This window comes from Muscardinus avellanarius, assembly GCF_963383645.1.
Source record: "Muscardinus avellanarius genome assembly, chromosome: 1".
In the NCBI taxonomy this organism is placed as follows: Eukaryota; Metazoa; Chordata; class Mammalia; order Rodentia; family Gliridae; genus Muscardinus; species Muscardinus avellanarius.
Genome location: NC_137786.1, coordinates 52,682,921 through 52,707,307, shown reverse-complemented (window position 1 = coordinate 52,707,307; position 24,387 = coordinate 52,682,921).

The window sequence follows — 24,387 nt, the reverse complement described above, 5'->3', positions numbered from 1 at the left end:
TTATTATATACTTCACTGGCTCTAATATATTTATTATAAAATATTTTATATACTACTAAATTCACTTAGAAGTTTTGCATTCTACATATAGAATATTTATTTAGAAAAAAATCATCATACACTGCTTTTATGCATACTTAAAACAGAAAAAAAAATCATCCTCTGATTAAGATTATCCCAAAACTTTTTTCAGTTTGAGTTCAATCCTTTGAGTCACTTTTCAACTCAGACTCAATGATGACATAATTTTCTAAACAGAATCAGCCTCAGTACTATCAAGAACATTGAAGATTTAGCAATTTTTAAAGGTACTCAACTTCACTGCTGCCTGGTTATAAAAATCAGCAAACTTAAGATACATTATGAATTCAGAAATATTGTGGGATGAAATGGGTATATTGGAATTGATTAAATACTTTATATAGTATTGACTGGTCATGACACATGAACCGTCATGCAACAACTTCATAAAGATGATCAGTCTCTGGGAATGTCCACTCAGCTGTCTGAGGCTAGAAAAAAAATGCATCAAAGCCAGGAAGGCCAGAGTATACTCAGACAAAAGCACCGTGTGACTCAGTAGGTGCTGAGTGAAGAGCTTTTGAGGAAATAAATCCCAATTATACTGCAGACTGAATCATCATCTCATGCTAACTTATTTGCATCAGTAGTTACTTTAATGACTCATGTATGAACTAGAGAAAAAAATTACTTAACCTAATATTACAAGTTTGAGGAAGATAGGACAGTTTAAATACTCAAAGATGATAGCCAAGTGAGATTTCGCAATACTCAGAATATGGAACAGCATGGATATTTATGTGGTCTTGAATTCAAATATTGAACTCAGAGTCTCGCGCTCTACCAACTTAACCTTACCTTAAGAGTGAATAGAGGCAACAACAAAACTAATAATCTGATGAGAATGCGCTAAGGACTTGAATAGACATTTCTCAAAAGAGTCATCAAGAATATTAAAGGCATTCAAATAAACAGATTCTTTCACACTTGTTACGATATCTATTATTTAAAAACTGCCAAAAATGTTGGTGAGACTGTAGAGAATTATAAGCCTTATACATGGTTGAATTAGCACAAATCGTATGCCACTATGGAGAATAGTACAGAGATTGCTCAAAATATTAAACAGAGGTTCTGAATGCTCCAGAAACTCCACTTCTGGGTACAGTCTAAATCCAAAATAATTGAAATAAGGATCTCGGAGATTTTATCACTTCATTGTTGCAATCATTTCAACATTGTTTACAGGAGGCAAGGTAAAGAAATTATCTAAATGGTCATAAGAGATGTAGAGCTAAAGGAAATATGGCATATACAAGTTACCTTATACCTTAAAAAGGAGGAAATACTGCCATATGAGAAAATATGGATATACCTTGAGGATATTATGCTAAGTGAAATATGTCTATCAGATAAATACAAATACTTCATGATGGTGCTTCCATAAGGAACTTAACTCATAGAAAGACAGTTGTTTCCAGGTATTGTGGAGAGAGAAAAATTGCTAATAGTTATCAAGATACAGTTATATAAGGTAAATAAATTCTAGATATATGTACAATATTATGTCTATAGTTAATACTGTATTATAAATTAAGTATCGAGAGGTTAACTCTCATACTACATCTTTTTCTTTTTTTTTTTTTTTGGTGGTATTGGGGTTCCTGGAAGCCCTTCTACCTCCGTGCTACACTCCCAGACACCTATTCTTTATATTTTTATTTGGAAACAGGAGGGTCTCTTAAGCTAGCAAGGGTGTCTTTGAACCTGTGCGATCCTCTTGTCTCTGCCTTCCAAGCATGGGGATTACAAGCGTGCACCACCACGCCTGGCACGCTACATGTTTTAAACATGGTTACACTATTAAAATATTAAAGGTACAAATTTGATGGTCATTACTACCTAAAGAAGTAATGGCCACTTCAAGTAATTGTGAATTTTCAGTTCCTTGAGTATTTGAATCCTAGGATGAACAGAAAGTGTTAAGGATGTTATCAAAGTGATTTAAACATTGCAAAGTGAATTAATTGGGGGCTAATAAAATCCCTGCCAATACTAAGATTTTATGATACTTAGAAAAGAAAGGGTAGTGATCTACATAATGAAAGTAACACATTTTGACTCAGAAACTAAAAATATGTGCACATTCTTTGTGGTATGTATAAAGTTAAAAGTTTCTGAGAAACTCTATCAAATTCTTTCCTAATCTTTAACCTCTGCATTTTTCCCATATTTTTATTTGAATACTTAATTACTTTTCAGGGGGTAGTCTTACTCAAACTCAAGGAATGCAGAACTATCTTCTTATGAACACCTTTTATAATTTCTGACTTAGTATGGCTCTGCATGGATATACATGAGTATGTGCATTAATGTATATCCTTCTGTGTACTAGAGAAACAGGAAGGGATATCTAGTAAAAAGGTAGACCCTAAGTATCATTCCCGAAACACAGAAGAGTGATATGGGACGATACAGTAAAAAATGAAAACTGCAAGTTTAATGAATACCAGATATTTAAAAAATGGTTGAAGGCTCAGTGATTAGATCTTTCCAGTCATTTTAGGGAGCATATCTTTCCAAAATGTGAAATTTCAGACTTTGTCTTTGCCCTTCACCATTTTTTGCAGTGAAAATTTTCTTTCTACAGCTTATTTTGAGACATTATCTCACTTATTTGGCTGATATTCTCATAAATGTCAAATTGCTCTCCTCTTGTTTCTCTTGCTTTTTTTTTCTCTTTGCCTCCTGGATCATCTAGGGCTTCCTGTGGCTCTGTCTCTCCTATAATTTATACAAGGAAACAAGAGAATAATACTGTACTTTGCTACAAGAACTAATTCTTGTTTTTCTTTGCAGTACTGGGGATGGAACCCAGGGGCATTCTTCCTCTGAGCTACACCCCAGGCCCTATTTTTTTATTCTTTATTTTGAAACAGGGTCTCACTGAGTTGTGGAGGGCCCCACTAAGTATCTGAGGATGGCTGCAAACCATAATCCTTCTGACTCAGCTTCCCAAATGCTGAGATTACAAGCGTGCACCACCACATCTGGCTTAGGAATTAGTTTTTGAATAACAGGTTTTAGGGTTAGAAAAGTAAATAGAAAGGTCAAATTAATGCTGTATCAATTATATATCTGAATGGGAGTAATAGTCATAAGTTTTTCTAATCTGAAAACTGCTAAGCTCTACTTAAAACTATGTAGTGGTCAGAGTGTTAAGAACTTTCAGCCTTCCCTTTAGTAGAACTTACTGTTAGAAACTTCAGTTTTTTTTTAGTTTTCTCTTTTCTGTCTTTTGATACTGAGCACATTTTAAACATCAATTTCTCAAACTATGTGAGAGACATAATCTTTCCAGACCCAGTCAGAGCCCTAGAGCTATTTCTTTCTATTTCATTCCCACTGGAATATTTGGTGTGAGGCTGAAGTTGAAGTAGAAAAAATTGACCTCTTTAGGAGAAAGCCAGGCTGAAGGTGATTGCTAGGTATGGAAGTCTCAGTCCTGGTAGAGCCCTATGTCTTCTCTCCCTGCCCATGGCCACCCTTAAGGAGTTAGGTGCTCCTAAGTCCTGGGAAATGCTATCAGATTAATAGACATTTGTGGACAGCACCCCAAGTGATCAGCCTCTTCCTCCAGTGCATGACCTCACAGAAAGAACAGCTTAGACTTAGAAACCAGGTAAGATACACAGATCTGCCCTCACAAGCTGAGAGATGAGATTTAATGGAATAATGACAACATCAAAGAATGTCTCAGTAGGCTTGAAGAGTGAGCAAGTTACACTAGTCATGATTGTTGACATGGCAAGCACATGGTTGGGTGTAACAACTGACCACTTCCTCTAGACTCACTGTTCCAAAACCAACAGTGGTTCTATACACACCCAAGTATTCCAAAAAGCAGCAGTACAGACCACAGATAGAGCCCACCCACACTCGGGGAACCCTCTACCGTCCCACTCTAATCTCCTAGGGGGAGCTTTGAGTGCACTTTGAGGGAAGAGTGAAGAAGGTTGATGGCCTCAAGGCTTCTGTAGATTGACCTTCTACCCTGTGAAATTCTACAGTATATATTCCCAAAACCTAATGAGGGTTTTAAAGGTTTATTATGAATAATAATACCTGACTTTAAACTATACTACAAAGCCATCCATTATAATAAAAAAACAGCATGATGCTGGCACAAAATCAGATACATAGACCAATAAAACAGAATAGAAGACTCAGAAACAAATCCATACACTTACAATTGATTTTTGAAAAAAGGGGCCAAAAACATACACTGAAAAAAAGCCAGTTCAACAAATGGTGTTGTAAAACTGGTTAACCATATGCAGAAAATTGGAAAATAATCCCACTTTCTCACTCTGCACACGAGTCAATTCAAGATGGATCAAAGACTTGGAAATTAGACCAGAGAAATTGAGGCTCCTTGAAGAGGGCATAGATACAATACTGCAACACATAGGCACAGATAAAAACTTTCTCAAAAAGACCCCAAAAGCACAATAAACTAAAAGGTGAATCAATACGTGGGATTGCATGAAAATGAAGAGCTTCTGTACAGCAAAGGAAACTGTCAAGAACCTCAATTGAGAGCCAACAGAATGGGAGAAGATTTTTGCCTCCTACTCCTCCAATAGAGGACTAATATACAGAATATATGGAGAACTCGAGAAACTCAATACTAAGAAAACAAATAACTCAAAAAAATGGGCAAGTTAATTAAATAGACACTTCATGAAAGAAGAAATTCAAATGGCCAATAAATGCATGAAAAAATGCTCAGCATCATCAGCCATCAAAACATGCAAATCAAAACTACCCTGAGATTTCACTTAACTCCAACTAGAATGGCAATCATTCAAAACATAAAAACAACAAATGCTGGTGAGGATGTGGAAAAGTGGGAACTCTAAAATATTGGTGGGATTGCAAATTAGTGCAACCACTTTAAAAAACAGTATGGAGACTCCTCAGAAGAATGGGAATGAACTTACCATTTGATCCAGCAATACCACTTCTGGGTATTTACCCAAAAGAAAAGAAACCAAACTACCAAACTAATGAATGTGTATCTATGTTCATAGCTGCACAATTCACCATAGCCAAACTATGGAGCTAGCCAAGATGTCCATTAACAGATGAACGGATTACAAAACTGTAGGATATGTACATGATGGAGTTTTACTCAGCCATAAAGAAAAACACAATTACATCATTTTCAGGGAAATGGATGGAACTGGAAGATATTATGCTAAGCAAGATTAGTCAGTCACAACAAAGAAATCGGATGCTCTCCCTAATATGTGAAAGTTAGGGAGAAATGGGTAACAGGAGGAACTCTAAATGAAGAAGGAGATCCTATAGTGGAGTAAATAAGGCGACCTAACTGAGGGGATGGGAGGGGAAAAGAGGGAAACTCTCTAAAACACATGATGTACTTAAACTTATCAAAAGTCAATTACTAAGCCAAGCATGGAAAAGATGAATGGGGAGGTAATGTGGGGATTGGGTAAGGGCTAATTAGGTGATGTGTGCATGTCTCCACAAGTCCTTAACCCATTAAGATGCATGACTACAGTGTGCCAATAAAAAAAATAAAAAAATAAGACCACTCACATACTTTAGCTTAAATAAAACATAAAAGGTTATTACAACCAATGAACAGAAAAGTATACAATGATGATATTAACAATAGTTATTGTTGAAAACTTATTGCTCAATAAATACTATTCTAAGTACTTTACATTTATCAACTTATTTTACTTTTACAGGAACTCTGAAACCCCTTAGTACCTCTATTTACTAGATGAAAAAGCAGAGGCTGTGAGAGTTTAGCATCATGTATGAGGCTGAAAGCTAATAGCCAGAAAGTAAACCAGTGGGGTGGAGTTAGGGCTAATTAGGTGATGTGTGCATGTCTCCACAAGTCTTTAACCAATTAAGATGCATGACTACAGTGTTCCAATAAAAAAATAAATAAATAAATAAAGGGAGTTCCAGAGCTCCCTTTTTAGCCAGTCTTTCCAAATATGTGATTGATTTTTAAAATGCTGATCTGACAGGTCAAGGAAACCTCAGCATTTTAACTTGAATATAAGTAACTTAGGCCCTATTTGAAAATAAAGTTGGAAGTGTAGCTTGGAAAAATGCCCCTGGGTTCAATCACTAGTACTAAAAGACAAAAAAAAATTGACACTGACAGTTGGTAAGTAGGTAGTTATTTCTATAAAAAGTCCTGTGTGTTGCTAAATGTTCAATTAATCTTTTTATTTTAATTCATCTTATAACTACTGTGTAACTTAACATGTGCTAAACTGATCATGAAAAAGTATGAAACTAGAGAGATAATAGCACGAAGAGACTTCAGATAAATGAGGAGAGAGATTGATTAGTAGAATAGTGGAAACCAATTGTGGAAGGAGAATGGATAAAGGAAAAAGGAAAGCTGATAAACAGTTCAAGCCATGTTATTTCAGCTCATGAAAGTATCACTAACTTGTATCTGGGGAGGTAGGAATGGGGAAAAGGGTGAGATAGAAAGGAAAATACATCAAGTGGCCTGTTATGTGTATGTTTATATGCTTATATCATTTTGAATCTCACTATGATGTAAATTTACAGGGCACCAATAAAAGTATATAAATAAATCAAGAGCATCAAGAAAATTGAAAATCAGGAATTTATGCCTGGTTATAGGGACTAATGCAGTTCTACAAGTGGAACTGACTTGTAAGAATGTTGGAGGACCTCTTCTCAACCTTTTGCTTTCTAAGTTTATCATGACCTAAATTGGCCTGGATTATTTAGACAGCCAGGAAAACTTTCTAAAATGTCCCTGCAGTCTACCACCAAGATCTGATCTTATATTCTTAAGTCAGTTTGCAAATGACTTTTTCTACATCTTAATCAGCTTAGAAAAGTAGTTCTAAGTATTGGCTGCACATTACAGTTACTTGGGGAACCTTAACACATATACTTACCTGGGCCAGAGCTTCTGATTTAATTGATTTGGGATGAGGCCTGAGCATCAGGCTTTGAAAAATTCCCCAAGTGATTCTATATGTGGCCAAAGTTTAAAAGCACTGGCTTAGAGTGACTCCTTTGCTATGACTCCACTACCATTGCAACCCACTCTCTCCCTACTTTCCTCCACTTCCATGAAACTATCTCTTCCTCTTTTGCTCCCATCAAATGTAATTTACAGCCAGGCACACTTCAAGCACTTTGCAATTACCTAGGAGCTATTAATTTATATAACTTGTCAAATAAATGGTTAGCTCTTATTATTGCCAGAAACATCATGCATACCATCAGGGCACACGATTATTAGCATCCAAGAAGTTCAGATTTTGATTGTGAGATAAGCAAACTGCAATATTTTTAGTAATATCTTTGGAGGGGAAATTACAAAAAGAATGAAAATCCTGTTATTGATATACCTGAGAGGAATAAACTCGTTCCCTGCTATTTTAACAAATATATATAATTTTCTGATCACGTATAAGTTTTGGCAAACAATGAAAAAAACAAAGTGAAACATTTCTGCATATAAAAATTTTTTGAATACTTAAAGTGCTAGCATGCATTGTGATTTTTCAAGAATATCTTAATTAGCATTCACAAACTTATCTAAGCTTTTTTAAATTAACTACAGAAATGTTTTTAGAACACTAATTATTTTTCTTTTCCTCTGTCTCCTCCTTGTTCTTCCTCTCCCTGTTCTGCTTGAAGCAAGAAAACTTTAAAAAAAAATTAAAAAATAGCTATATTGATAACATATGTGGATGATAGAAAACTGGATGTGAAAGTAGAGAAAAGATCAGAATTTATCAAACTCAAGGGGGAATTCAGTACCAGATGATAATTTAATATGTATATTGTATGATACTAAGTTGAACTGGACTATAGACAAAGTCTAGAGTATACTAATAAATATATATTATTAGGACATAATGGAACTCATCATGTCCTAATGAGGTTTAGATTTTTCAGATAATTGAAGAATTTTCTTGTAGAAAATTTAATATATTTGTCAAACTGTTTTTAATTTTGTGATTTTTTTTATGTTCTCAAAGATTCTAAGGTAATAGCAAAACCAATAAATATGACACTTGTTTTGTTTTCTGTGGGGAAGCTATCTTAAAAAGTAATAAAATTTATAATGGAAAACTGGTTGTTCCTCAAGAGATTAAGTATAGGATAGTCCAATGGCTAAGCAATTCTGCTCCTAGGTTTATACCTGAAAGAACTGAAAACAGTAGCTCCAACAGATACTTGTGCATCAATGTTCACTATAAAATTATTTGTTATATTTAAAATGTAGAAACAAAGTGTTCAAAAACATGAGTGGATAAACAAATGTGGCATATATGTTATAGAATTTTATTTAGCCACAAAATAATGAAATACTCATATGTTAAAGTAGTATGAACCTTGAAAACATTATGCTAAATAAAATAAGCCAAACATAAAAATATATTGAGTCCACTTATAAGTAGGTAAATTGATATATAGAGAAACTAGAGAAGAGGTTACCTTGAGTGAGGGAGGGGAGGAATATGGAATTATTGCTTAATTGGTACAGTTTCTATTTGGGGTGAGGCAAAGATTTTGTAGTGATGGAAATGGTTGGACGACACCTGGATGTACTTTTCAATTAAGAATGACAAAAATGGCAAATTTTGTTTTATATATACTACCACATAAATATTTTAAATGAATCTGTTAATGGGTTAAAATTATAAGTATTTTATACTCCTATGGCTTTGAGTGTCAGCAATTCCACATGGGCTTTATTGGGTATTTCTGCCCTATAAAATATCAGGTATAGTTTCCTATGCATTTGATAGTGTTGTGATTATACTGTCCAAAATGGCTTCACTCCCATGAATGAAAAGTTTTACTGACTGGCAGCAAACCACTCAACTGGGGTTTCAGTTAGGAATTTTACCTCTCCTTCATGCAAACCTCCTGACATAGATGTTTGTGCTTCCTCAGCACAGAGTGACTGGGTAAAAAAAAAAAAAAAATGAGGGTTCCATAATTTAAAGACAGAGTTTGCCATTCTCCAAATGGCTACAATGAAAGTGAAGAATTTCATTTCTGTTGCACATTATGTCAAAATATAGGGCATGTCCAGATTGAAGAGAAAGGAAAAGAGACTTCCTCTCTTGGTAATGGCTGAGTGGAAAGGTCCCATTGATAATATATGGGGTTCTATTATTGAAGCCATTCTCTTGGAAGCATAATGTACCAGATTGTTACATATATTTTAAAGGCTAGAGTCTGTTTCTTGAATTTCACTCATGGAAAATGACCAAGCATGATAATGTATCATGACAATTGTAAGACTGTTTTACAATTTGGTAGAAAAAAAATATATAAATGTAAAAGTCCTATGTCTCATGATTAAATAAGTGATTAAATCAGACATCTCATTGATATTATGTCCTTTGTCATCTTAAGACTGGCTTATCTGATCCCTATATTGATACTATTTTTTTCTTCAGTACAAATGCCACTTTTGGCATCATAGCTATAGCACAGTATGCTAATATATGTATCATGCTCTAAATGAGACGAGCTTATGCAATAAGACAAGAATTCAGAATGAAAATATTCATGAAACTGTCCACTTCAGTGCTTAAATACAGATGCACATCACATAGTAAGCAATACAATTGTTTATATATCCTCCATAATTGTTTTATAGTCAATTACCTGAGAAACTTAAAACATTAATGTAATTTAGATCTTAGATATTTAAAGGAGAGGAAAGAGGAGAATAAGGAGAAGAGGAGAGAGGAGAGTGAGTCCTGTGTTCTGCAGCTCTGCAGTACACAAAAATTATGCACAGTTCTTACTCTCCGTGATTTTCATTTAAGCCCATGCCATTTTCTAAAGCATTTGCCATCTCTAAATGAGCTTCCCACATATCCTACCTGAGTTTATGTCCCATTGATCATGCTCTGGCATTTGTTTACATTCTGGTAATTTCTTTAGATGGTTGTTTTTTGTATTGAACAATATTGTACAATATTTGAGGCAAAAATTTCAGGATTTACATGATGACACCTTTGCCCTTAGCTCTTCAGATAAAGGACTGGTGGCCAGGGGCTTCTTTGTTTAGAATCGAAAGCATAGGTCAATATCTAGTATGAGACCTTTATTTATAACAACAACAAAAAATATTTGTTAAACTTATATTGCCACTCAACCTTACAAGTAAATTTTCTATCATGTAATCTTTACAAAAATAAAAAGGCAAATTTCTAGCTGGGCGTGGTGGCGCACACTTGTAATCCCCACGCTTGGAAGGCGGAGACAGGAGGATTGCGTGGGTTCGAAGCTGGCCTCACTGGCTTAAGAGACCCTTTTTCCAAATAAAAATATAAAAAATAGGTGTCTGGGAGTGTAGCCCAGAGGTAGAAGGGTTTCCAGGAACCCCAGTACCACCACCAAAAAAAAAAAAAGGCAAATTTCTATTCTATGAAAAAGGCACATTTTATCTCCATTTTACAGATAAGGATGCTAAAACTTTATTTGAAATCATTGCTAGCGAGAGCTCAGAATTGAAATTGGGTGTGATAGTGCTGTAGTCTTAACACTTAGTTGGTAATAAAGATTCTTACGATAAAAGTTTATTCTACTAAGAAGGTTTCACAAGGACTTATTTTAGATCTACTGCTTATGGAACATGTGAATCTGCTAAGTATTTGCTGTTGAATATAAAAACATCCCAACTTTTCAGCATTTCCAGGGTTTATTATTTTAATAAGTAGATCAGAAAATAACAGTAAAGTATATTGTAGGACAGGAAGCAAGTAAGGGTTTTCTGTCATTGTTTTTGTCAAATAATCCTCCCAGATTCTGATGAGAGGTATCCATGGGGAAAGTCATAGCTGATCTTCTTAAATATACTCTTTGTGGTCTTAGGCAATTCTCCCATTATTGGGCCAAACACACAGATCTTTTTACCTTGCTGAAATAACTCTGACACTATTATATTGAATCATAAAAGCTTAGTCTCTATAGTTCATTTACCAACTCAGGCAAATTTAAAGGTAGCCCATCAGGTGTTAGCATAAAATTGTTGACTGGGTTTTATATACTAAAAATGGGCAAAGTATAACCAAACTTTAGCATAAAATCCTAAGGTCAGGTACAAGCTTATCCATATTCGGAAGACATTTTTTTTTTTTAATCTATGGCATCACAAGGGTTAGAGAACAACTTGCCTCCTGTTTGTATATAAAAGTAGAGTTCGCCATGATGCTGCTTCTGTTGAATGTGCTTTTATAGTGCAAACAAAAGTTGATAGTTAGCTGGGCATTGGTGGTGCATGCTTGTAAACAGTATTTTGGAGGCTAAGACAGGAAGATCATGGTTCACGGACAGCCTTAGCTACTTAGTGAGGCCCTTTGCAACTCAGTGAGACCCTGTTTCAAAAATTAAAAGAGAATATATAAAATAAAGAAAAACACAATTGCAGCATTTACAGGGAAATGGATGGATCTTGAGGACATTATGCTATGCGAGATTAGTCAATCAAAAAAAGTAAAGAAGCGGATACTTTCCTAATAATGTGAAAGCTAAGGTGCAAGGGGCCATAGGAGGAACTCCAGGTGAAAAAGGAGATCCTATAGAGGAGCAAATGAGGCAACCTAACTGTGGGGATAGGAGGAGGGGAGAAGGAAACTCTTTAAAGCATACAATGTACTTATTCATATCATAGTCAACCACTAAGCCAAGCATGAGAGGGAGTGTGGGCTGGCTGGGTGATGTGTGCATTAATGTCTACACAGTTATTTGCTTCATCATGATGTATAAATACAATGCACCAATAAAAAATTAATTTTTTTAAATAAAGAATTAAAAAATAGGGTTGGGGTATGGCTTGAAAATAGAATGCCCCTGAGTTCCATTCCCAGTACAAAAAAAAATTGATAGTTATTATTTGTTCTTGTGTAGTTTCAAATAAAAATATTATATTTTATATAATAATCAGTTTTGTCCCACTGAAATTACAGCTGGAGCCAAAGCAGTGTGAGGGGAGTTTTCTCAAGGAAGGTCTTCAAATCATACCAAGGTAAAACTCCCAGGGATTTCAATGCATGAAGCACTCAACACACTAAGCACTAAAAGATTATCAGTCCAACATGCTCATTAGGAAAACTTAAGAAGGCTACAGCTTATCTTTGCTATGAACAGAAAAAATATGTTCTACAGAGGTATGTGTATAGCAATGGAAGAATGTGCAGCTTATATGGAATTTTAGGCTTTTTGTCTCAGAAGTAGGGTCCATTTCTTTGGGTATTCTAAGCAACAACCTAAATAACTTTATCTGTGTCTGGGAATGTGCAGGGCCCTGAATTGGACTCAAGCCTGCCAGTAACAACACAGTGGAATGGGCCACAAAGTGTAAGGGTAAAGTGCTCTGTGATTTTAGGTCAGGACACAGAAAAAAGTAGGGAAAACTAGAGTTCCTCACATTGAGTGATCATTTGGAAAATAGACACTATGGGAAATACTGGGAAAAGGACTTAAATAATTTTGTAGAGATAATAGATTGCTACCATATAAAATAAGAAATTTAATACAGAACTTAGCAAATTCATATGTGAAGGAAAATTGAGATCTTAAGTCTTTTGATAGCTGTACTTGATAAGGAGAAATTTCAGTTTTCTTTATGCAAGGTAGTAAAATGTAAACATTTAGTTAAACAGATTGAAAAAGTAAAGGCTGTTACATTTTTGTAGCCATAATGTTCAATAAAAGTCCTCTCCTTTGGTTTACTGGTGAGCACATCTGTTCCATAACAAATTACAAAAGAAACATGAATGAGAGTGAAAAGCTTCCTGTGACAGGGAAGGGCAAGCTTATAGTGAAGATAATATCTCCAAATTACCCCTTCATTGCTATAGGAACACAATAAGTGAGATGTTTCCTTTCAGTGGCTTGTTCTTTGTAGGTTGGACTTTAAAATAAAGGTGAAGTGCTGGGCTCAAACCCAAAGTCACTGGGAAACATCCATAGCTTTAGTATAAAATTGTGTGAAAACCTGTAATTTTTTCCTTAGGACTGAGAAGACATGTGAAAAAAAAGTAGACAGTAGGCAATTATTGCGGTGAAGTGGGAAAAACAAAGTAAATCTGCAATGGACCTAAGCCATTTTCTGGGCCATATATATTGCTGCTAAGAAAAAGAGAAAATGTCCAAAGCACACACTGACTCTCAAAACTACTCTCCAAAAGTAGTATATATTGCATCCATTTACCTTGAATTGGCCTAAGCAAATCACATGTCATAGCTTACTAGAGAACAGTAGTAGTTAATTACAGCAATGTAATGTAGTTGAAAGATAAGAGAAAACCAACTTTTTAAAAACTGTTTCATATGCTCAAACACTAAACAAAGCCCTTATGCAGTAAGTCAGTATCATCTTTCCATTCTGCCACCATGATGTGAGCTTGAAGAAAACAGGAGGAAAGTAGAAATGTCATTATCATTTATTTTTGCTGAAATGGGCCTTGTAACCAGCCATACTTGGTGGTCTCAGAGGGAAGCCAGTGATGTTCTGGATGCATTCCCATTAGCACCCAGGGAAATGTGACTCAAACTCAATTTGAGTATTGTATATAGCAAAGATGTTGAGGAAAGAGTTATCCTTTGGCACTTTTAAGTAATCTAAGGCTGTGCATAAGAAAATGTATAACAAATTGTAAATGACCCTAACACTCCATTAAAGAAAAAAGTGAGGTACATTGAGCAGTGAGCATGGTGAGAAACATGGGTGAGCAGGAGGGAATGTTCACCCTGAGGACTGTAAAAGCATTTTCTAATGTTCTCGCCATGGCAACCAAGAGAGTCCTCTTATGTAGAACAATCACTGCAAAGTCTTAAGATCTAAAAAGAAAGAAAAATATCCTATATTTCCCTGACTTTTGTGCCCATCATCCCATTATGCCAAAGCATAAAATAAGGATTTTATAGGGATTCAAGGGGTTAAAAAAAAACATTGAAAAAGTACAGGAATAATATTTGAGAGGGAGAGAAAAGAGGAAATATTCCCTGCTCTTCAGGGTAAGACCTGAAATCAACCCCGACAAATAGAGCAGGTTATTCTGCATTTCTGTAAGCAAAAAATGGCTTGCATAGTATGCAGACTTTCTCAAACATTGTAGGACAGATCATGTTGTGAGAAAGACTTTGGATGTGTTTGCATATGGGTGGAGGTGCTTTTATAGCTTATGCTCACCCCTGTATGTGGTTTACAGCAAATCAATCTCAGTATATCCACTCTGGATCAGGTCCTGCTGTCCAGTTTAATATTTTAAATCCACATGTGCCTATTCTAGCCAAATTTCTTAAGGAATATCAGCAGCATGATGGTCTCCATCTGGAAAAGACTCAGAGGGGTACGTGCAAAGACTGCTATTTTTATTAAGTTTAAAATATATCCAATCAGTTGTGTTTGGATACTTTGCTGCACATATTATGCAATACATAAAGAACACTCTTGGGAGTGTTCTTTAAAACAATTCAAAGCTGTGAATGAAGATATATGAAGGAAAATTCACAAATTCTAAAATACCCTTTACACATTAAAATTGTATTTTCAATAACTTATCCCAGAGGTGGTGATCCAGCCTATAAGATAACATTTAAAAATACTGGAATTGCCAATTGAATTCCAAGTAAAAGTGTTTTATGTATTAGTTAAAAGATGTATTCTTACCACATGCCTAAGAGACTGGATTTTGAAGGAGACCAACCAGCTGAAGAGTTGTGCACATTGATGTGAAGTCAGAGAGCCAGGCTATCATGGAATCTCATAAAGCACTCAGCCTAGTGAGGGTCTGAAGATCTTTCCACCAAGCTAAACTTCCATTTTCTTTAATACTTGATACTAGATATTAACATTTCTCCTTTTATAACGATCTTGTTCTGTAGTTTGTCCAGAAAAATAAAGCAATCATATTGAACATGGAGCACTACTCTATCAGCTCTGACCTGATCTACTTTTTGAACAAAATTTTTATTTCAGAGGCACATTATATGAATGTCCTACTGTCAACCGAATACATATCATGAGTATAAATTTCTGATTGTATAATTTCAATATGTAGAAACCTAAAAAGAATACAATGAAGACTCATTGTGATTCTAAATTTTTTTTTATTTGTGGTACTTGAGATTGGACCTGGGGGCATTCTACCTCCAAGCTATATCCTCAGACCTATTTTTTTTACTCTTTATTTTGAAACAGAGTCTCACTAAATTGCAGATGGCCACACAAAATAGCTGAGGCTGGCTGCAAATGTGGGATCCTCCTGTCTTAGCATCCCAAGTACAGGGGCTACAAGTATGCACTACCATTCCTGGCTTCAGAAGGAATTTTTAATGGATGAGTTAACCTATATTATTAAATAAGTATGGGTACATTGCCTTCACATTTATAAAATACAAAGTAACAACAACTAATTCTTTCTATTTGCCTTCTTAGCTCGCATATCTTAGAAAAGTATAAAACAATGCTATATAGACACAATGAAATTTTCTTCGGCCATACAAAAGAGCAAAACATATATATATATATATTTCTCTCACATGAGAAAGCTAGAAAAAAACATTTGGAAATAAGGTTAACAGATAAAAGAACAGAGCCTCCATTGTTTTTTTTTTTTTTTTTTTTTTTTTTTTTACATTTCTTTTTTTTATTAATTTTTTTTAATTGGTGCACTGTATTCATACATCATAGTAGGATACATACTTTTGTAGACAAACATGCACACTTTTCCCAGTCAGCCCCCACCCAATCCCCACCCCATTCTCTCCCTATCCCTCCCTCCCATGCTTGGCTTAGTAGTTGACATCTAGTATTATGGCAATTTATCTAAAATTAAAAATGATAATCTCACATAACAGTTTCATTTGTCTGATACCAGGCTTTTGATGACTTAAAGATAACATTTCAATATTTCTTTTTGCTTTCTTTCTTACCAGAGAATATTTTTTTTCTATTTTTTTTAGGTGAAACTATCATATATTTATATATTTATTTTTCAGAAAAAAATCTATCCTAATATGGAATATGGACTCTAGGTACCCAAAACGATCTTGAAAAAGAACAAAGCTCCATCTTCCCGGAAGTCCTTCTCCATTGTTGTGATAGGGGGGCTTTAGGGAATGGAGGAGGGGTAGAAGGTGTAAAGAGTTGAAATAATCCTGCGCGGGCGCGCGCGCGCACACACACACACACACACACACACACACACACACACACACACAGAATTATCAATCCCCATCTCAATGACAGGTACAGGGAAGAGAGGAGGGGAAGGTACTCAAAAGTGCTCCAAGAGAGTTGTATGCATATGTGTTTCTATATCAATATGATGAATAATTACAATAAATATAATCTAAAAGAAAAGAACTTTTATTTTGGCAAGAACAAAATTAAAAGCATTATCTTTCATTTTGATGAGGACAAAACTCTTTTTCTACTGTCAGGATCACTTGCTTATTGGAGTTGAAGTGAAAAATCTCTTATTAGGCAGAAATATGAATACCATGACATTTCCTATGTGAAAAAATATTCAGAATTATACCTAACTTTGAGTTTATTTAATTAACTTTGCATGCTTAATTTAAATGATAAGCTAGAATTAGTTAAAAAGAGCTAACAAGTTATTTTTGTAAATACATTTTTAAAATATAGATACCTCCTACAGGAATGTTCATAGAATATCTTATAGCACAGACAAAATGTAACTCTTTATTGTAAGCATAGAAAACCTGCAGAAAAATCAAAATGAAATTTATTCTGAAAAGAATGAAAGATGAAAATATTTTGACTACTAGAAAGTCTTTCCATAATTAAAAATCTCCTTCACAATTACTTTGGATAACAGCAAAGATAGTATTAAAGTATAAGGGTTAAAAGAAGATACCATCAGATTAAACAAATTATTTGATATTGAGAAATTTTATTTGATTTGGGTTTATAGTGTAAAATTTCCAGGTTGAAAACACCTGATTAATAGTCTTTATTTTTGTACTTGCAGTCTGATATTTGGCACTAACTGGACATCATATATAACTGGATCTTTTAGTGTTATGATTTGAAACATGCTAAGATTTTATAAATCAGGGAATCCTGATTTATCTGAGAATTACAAGTGAGTGTACTATCTCAGAGTTGATAATGTTTATATTTCAAAAGCAGCTTCCTGCTAATTAGTTTATTATATTGCTTTATGGATTTAAATTTTTGTTTGCTAAATTATACTGCACTTTAAATTCTGCAGCTTTTTCAGTGTCAGTGTTTATTTGGAATAAGGTTGTAAATATGTTCTTTCAAGGCCAAAGCTTTACTAACATGGGAGCAGCCTCAAAGATTAGAAAATTATGACATTGCCTATGTCCTCTTTCATGTAGTTCTCTACAGTTCTTTTGTTTTCTTAAAGAAGGTAAGCTGGTGGAGTTTTGAATTTGTATATTTCCATTAGTCACACAGTTTCTATTATAGTTTAAGAATATCAAATATTCAAAAATATTTACAGAGAATAATATTTGCATTGTACAGAGAACAACATATTATTGTAGTTGTTTTATTGCTCTTGTTGAATTGTGGGGTTTTTTCTTCTGTATCAGGTTATTTAATTTTTGGAGAATCTTTATTGTACTCAAAATAAATCATCCATTTTTTCAATAAGCACTTATTAAATTCTTAGACTATTCCTTATAATTTATTATGTTCCACATACTTTTTATAATTCATAATCAGATTATATATCATATTATTTAAAATGGCCATAATGAATTCACTGGATTTGATTCTGATAAATATCCCCTTCAGATAGGACTATATACAGAAAACTTAACTATTTGGTTTGCCTTTTCAAATTTACAATCCTAAAAGTTATGAAAATCATGTCAGTAAACCCCTTTCTGGTTATGCCTCTGTATTTCCATCATAACCATTTATTTTATTTTTTCCAAAGAGGTCATTTATTACAAAATTAGTAGAAAATAGAGAAGAGTAGCATGCCTTGGAGCACACTGGAGATCCCAGAATGGAACCCTGCCCCCTGTCCAACCCCAGCCTTTTTTTTTTTTTTTTTTTTTTTTGGTGGTACTGGGATTCCTTGAAGCCCTTCTACCTCCGGGCTACACTCCCAGACCTATTTTATATTTTTGAAACAGGGTCTCTTACACCAGCGCGGCTGGCTTCGAACCTGTGCGATCCTCCTGTCTCCACCTCCCAAGCGCAGGGATTACAAGTGTGCGCCACCACGCCCAGCCTAACCCCAGCCTTTAAGTAGATTTTGTACTGGTATGTTCTTATCAGCGATACCAAGGCAATGGGCTAGTAATTTATTTCTTAGCCAGGTGGTACCATTTCTTTTGTTTACTGAATACTTTGACTTTAAAGATGGCAAAACCCTACCTAACATCAAGAATATTTTATACATTTTAAATGGTGGCCATAGTCATTGCCTCAAAAAATAGCATTAGGATGTAGAGTAACTAGATAGTGAGCAATAAATCTTTTCAGCTTTATTCAAATGAATATTGACACCATTAAGCTTTACAAGTAATGTAATACATATTGTTTCTAAGAAAAAAATTTGCAGAAGCGTCAAAGTTTACCTTAATACCAGTAATTGGCACACTTAAAAAAACAAAAAAACTAGCGAATGTGCAGACATTAATTGGAAAACTTAATCCCAGCATTCTCAGGTTTTATTCCTATATTTTTTTCACAGCACTTGCTATTGTTAGATTTTCTTTCCTTGTACTTTTATCATCAATTTACACCAGACTATGACTTCCAAGAAAATATTGTATAGGCTCCATTTACTAGATATTAAATAACATATATTAGGATTCAAAATATATTTGACAAAGTAATATTTTATATAAATGTAATGATGTGAAAATGATGGGGTCCTGCCCGTCAGTGGCAGGGCTGATCAGGAAGGTTGAGTGCCAACAGCTCAAGCATACACACACACAAGCCGGGAGTCAAGTCAAGCAAGATCTCATTTATTCCTCTTCAAGCAACATATATATATAGCACAAAACCATGAGGGGAATTTCCAATGGGGAAATAGCCTAGCCTATCAGGATAAAGATCACTAGCATGTAGTTCACAGCCAATCCCAGGCCAGTACATGAGCCATTCATGTGTGCAGAAGCTCCTTTAAAGGGAAAAAGGGAAAAACTGCTCAGTCTCCCCAACCATAATGAATGGGGAAACCACGCCTTCGTAGCTTCCTCCAGGCACCATCTTATCCCCTTTTCTGCTGAATCATTTTACTGCTGAAGTTCTTAAACTTTACCTAAAGCTTTGCCTTAGCCTGCAGGCCGCTCAGGCTGAGGGAGGCTGCATCTCTTTAGGCTCTGTATGCACACACCCCAACATGAAAATGGATATAAGTTCAATTCTTTTATAAATACTACAGAGAACTCAAAACTAACAATAAGGTTATTTCTATAGGTATGAAACACAAACATGTACCCCAAGATAGCATTTTGAATATTGTTTATGGTTCACTAATGTCAATGTTTTGGGGTTCTATGAAATAGTGAGGGTATGTGTGACCACAGGCTTCACCAAATAGCACATTGCTCAGTTTTTAGAAAACATTGCAATAGGAAGAAACACATGATGCTTTATCCAACAGGGCAATGCTCTGAGTGCTCACCCACCAGGGACACATGTGGTCATGAGACATGCTAAGCCTTGCAACCTCAGCCAACTAAGTCTTCAGACCTAAGATTCCTTTTATTTATATCTGTAAGATTACATCACCCTATTAGGTTCACATACTGATCAGCTAGCCAGGTAGCTCCTGCAGAGGTTTGTGACTAGCTTCTTATTTCTGGTACAAGTACTTTTCAACATTTCATCAATACCACCTATTCATAATTTAATGAACAGTTTCAACAACAACATACAGGTGTTTGGTCCAGTTTACCTCTTTACTCAAATTCTCATCAATTGTAGTTCTAGTATAAATAGTTTGATAGTAATAACTTAAGCTAATGTAAAGAAGATAACAACCAAGATTTGAATTTTCCACACCTTATGAATATGCCAAAAAGTCACAGAAATAGCTGTTAATCCTTTCCTTCCATATTTCTAAGTGTGTGCAAATTTTCAAACAATTGTTTCTAATGTTATATAAGACTAAATACAAATTTTATTTTCATAATAAAATCATAAGTGTTTAAACCAAGAATGCTATTTAAAGATTAGAACTTAAATATTTTTACTAGTCAATCACTTTTTAAATTAGCCTAAAGTGAAAGTCTTGTACCCAAGAAGTTTTATAACCAAAATAGCATGATAAAATGAAAAGATACATGAGAACAAGAGAACAAAACATTAATATACTTTAAACAAATCCCTGTATGAATGAAGAGATTAAAACAAAAAAAGTTAAAGTGCAACATTAATCAGAAACCAAATGTAAAAGTGTAAGACATAATTATAAAACACTAGGCAACTCTTATCTTTCAGATAACTAAATAGACAAAAGGAACCATAATTTATAGCAATGGAGAGACAATTGCAGGGATACAAATGTGTTTGGATATGGTGAGGAGAAAAGCTGAAATATAATTAAGAGGATAAGTTGTGCCAAATGAACTGAACATTGATTTAAAAACTTATTAATAGGAAAAGTGAAATTTGAAGTGATCATTGTTAAGAAAAGAGAATCTGTGAAAAACTTTAAGAATATAATTGGAAAGAAAAAGTTTTTGTAGTTTTCACATAGGAAGAATAAAATTGGAGGATTGTAAACAGATTTGATATACAATCTTTCTTTAGTATGCTCTTAAAAATTTACAAGAAGAGTTTATACGTTTTGAGATGTCTGATATGCTTGAGCTAAAATTTTTATTACATTCTTGAAAGGAGTGTTTTCCTCTGAGAACTTTCATTCCACTACTACTCATTAATGGCATAAAGACAGCCAATGACCTTTAAAGAAATCTACATTTTTGCATACTTCTAACGAATCATACACCTTTGTTTTCAGCTTGGCATATTGAAGAAAATATTTAATAAGAAGTCAAAAGCTGGGTGTGGTGACACATGTTTGCAATCCTGGCATTTGGGAGGCTGAGACAGGAGGATCTCAGTTTACGTACAGCCCCAGCTACTAATTAGTGAGGACTTGTACAATTCAGTAAAACCCTGTTTCAAAATAAATAAAGAATAAAAATTTGGGGGTATAGCTCAGAAGAAGAATGCCACTGGGTTCCATCCCCGGTACCTCAAAGAAAAGTCAAAATGTTTCTGTCCCCCATAATATATTTTTGATGGTTAATATAACTATTTTATTATATTACAATAAGAGAAGTACAGTTCATGACAGATATTATAAATTTCAGATTACTTCAAAGCACATACTCCTGTAGACATTTAAAAGTTAATTTAAAGTTTGATATGACCAACATTCCTAGGTCAGCACAACCAAATGATGGATAACAACTGGATCACACTGCATGTATCCCACAAAAAAAGCACAGTGTACAAACTGTGCATGTTTCAGTTTACATTATATAAAGAGTTAAACATTCTATGTTACATTAAGAAACATTACTAGAAAAAAATTGGCACTCAAAGGAAAAAAAATGCAAAATTATTTTCAATATGAAAATACAAGACAGTGGAACTGGAAACTTTCAGAGAAAACATGTAACCCATTTAGCTCTGTGGGGTAGAAGTGGACCCTCCATGACTGATATTTCTGTAAATAAAAATGTTGTTTTCCTAAATTCATCTAAAACGCCTATCACTATCCCAAACAGGCCCTTCATAAAATTAAAACACAAGTCTTAATCTAGTAGACTATTCAAAAACTAATTGTGTATTTTTAGAAAGAATAATTTCATTTTATAGCTACCAATGGTTAGCCATTCATTTTCCCAATGCAGAATGTATGCTATTAAATGTTAACATAAATTATTAAATGCAAATTCAGCTTTAAAGTAATATCTGGATTTCTAAAAGCATTACTAGATAATTATCAAGAAATTATTATTCTGACAAATAGAACTAACTTCAGGTGATTTTTAATGACTATTTATAAAAAAAAAGAATAACTCTAAAAGTTGAATATTTTGTTTGGGGAAAAAGCATTGGAATACAAGTGAGATGAAGTTGAACAAAATGTAATTTAACATGCCTCACAAAGCTTCTTTTATATATTAGAAAAACACTGTACAATGGTGGCAAAAATACAACCTATAAAGTTAGGTTTTAAATTCCTCTGCAGTGTGATTCAGTTAATAGAGCCTAAAACTCCTAATTGAGAATATCACTCAAATTATATTACATATGTCTGCTATATTCTGCCCACAAATATGTTAATGACTAACACTATATAATTTAGCATTTTCAACCTCAAAAAGAATTTTTGTCGTTAAGGCTATACTAGGATTCTCTCCTCTTTTAAAATCTCTACAAAAACAAAGCATTAATAATTCACATAATAGAGGATAATTGCCACTACTTTAAAAAATTTGCCTAGTTACTTCAAAAAATTTCAAGAATCCTAAATATCTTGTTATGCATTGCAGTTCCTGAAGTAGACTAATTTTCTTTACGGTAGAAACAAGAGAAACTGCCTAAGTTCATCCATAGTATTTGTAACCCCCCCCACACACACACACACCTGTCCTATTCTTAACCAGAATTTGTGACTAGAAACATGAACTTTCACAAGATCTGCCCATAATAGTTGTTCTAATCTTGATAGTAGGTATGCAAAGGATAAAACTTCCAGACATAATGTCACCTTAGGCTAAAGTTGAGTTTTGATCACCATTAATGGTCAAGTCCAGCCAGGTGTGGTGGTGCACATTTTTAATCCCAGTACTTGGGAGGCTTTGACTGGAGTATCTCAAAAACACGACCAACCTCAGCTACATAGGAAGGCCCTCTTCAACTTGGTAAGATCTTGTTTCAAAATAAAGAATAAAAAATAGGGCTGGGGGTGTAGTTTAGAGGCGAAATGCCCCTGGGTTCAATCCCAGTACTGAAAAAAAAAAGTTAAACACCTAGTGCATTAAGAACATAGTACCTTAAATAATAAAATAAGCATATCATGGTCTTTCCAATCATAGTAACCAACTCTCCAAAAATATTTGGAAAAAATAATCTGTAAAATGATATCTCCTAGTAAATATTTTTTTTCAAAGTAAAGATCTGGCTATACTGGGTATATAGTTATATACCCAGGAACCCTGAGTTATAGTAACATAGGCACACCCAAGTTCAAAACAGCACAATTCACAATAGCTCAATTACAGAACCAACCTAGCTGGTAGCCAGCCTCAGCTACTTAGTGAGGCTTTCAGGAACTTAGTGAGACCCTGTTTCCAAATAAAAGAAAAAGATCTGGGAGTATAGCCCGGAGGTAGAAAGCCTCTGGGTTCCACCCCTAGTACCACCAAAAATTAATAATAATAATAATAATAATAATAATAATAATAATAAAAAATAAGAGGAAAACTTCTTATGGGACAACATTTAAGAAAGTCTCACATGCATGATGAAGACAAATGTAATAATAAAATTAATTGAATCTTAGAATTACATAGTTTAGGATCTCAGTTTTGATAAAAACATAGTGCCATATTGATTTCCATTTTTTATTAAAGGTAAAAGACAATAGTAATTGTGAGCTACTATATTATACTGAAGAGATGTTTGTTTCCACACACACTATTAAAGACTTTGCAAATATCTATTAACTAAGGAAATTTCTATAAAATATGATTTAGTATTTCAGTTTTGTAGGTGAGAAAATACAAAAAGATCTCAAATAATATTCTTTGCACCACATGATTAGATAGTGACTCATGCAGAATTTATTTCTTTCTACCACTTTGTATTGCACTTAAGAGAATCAATATCACTCTTCTACCATAACTAATGCCCATAAAGTTTGGTATCAGTATTTCAACTTGCTTTTTATGTTTGTTAGGTATGATTTTTTGGAGAAGATATAGCAAACTATAAGAAATTATTTAAAGAGTAATTTATAGTGAATATAGACTAGCCCAATAACATTCTTCCCCTTCAAAAGGAGTATTTGATATTTAGACTGTTGAGGGAGAGGCCATCATTCCTGATTCTTTGGTTCATTGGTATGAACCAAGTTTCACAAACCTTTGGAAGATGATTTAAGGGATTAGATTTACTCTCTGACCTAAATTGCTAAAAAAAAAAATACATTAAAATAATTTATACTAAAACAGTGTTTACTAGGGTAACAAAGAATACCAAACTCAGATAGGAAACAAACAAAAATAAAATTCCCTCAATTTATTATC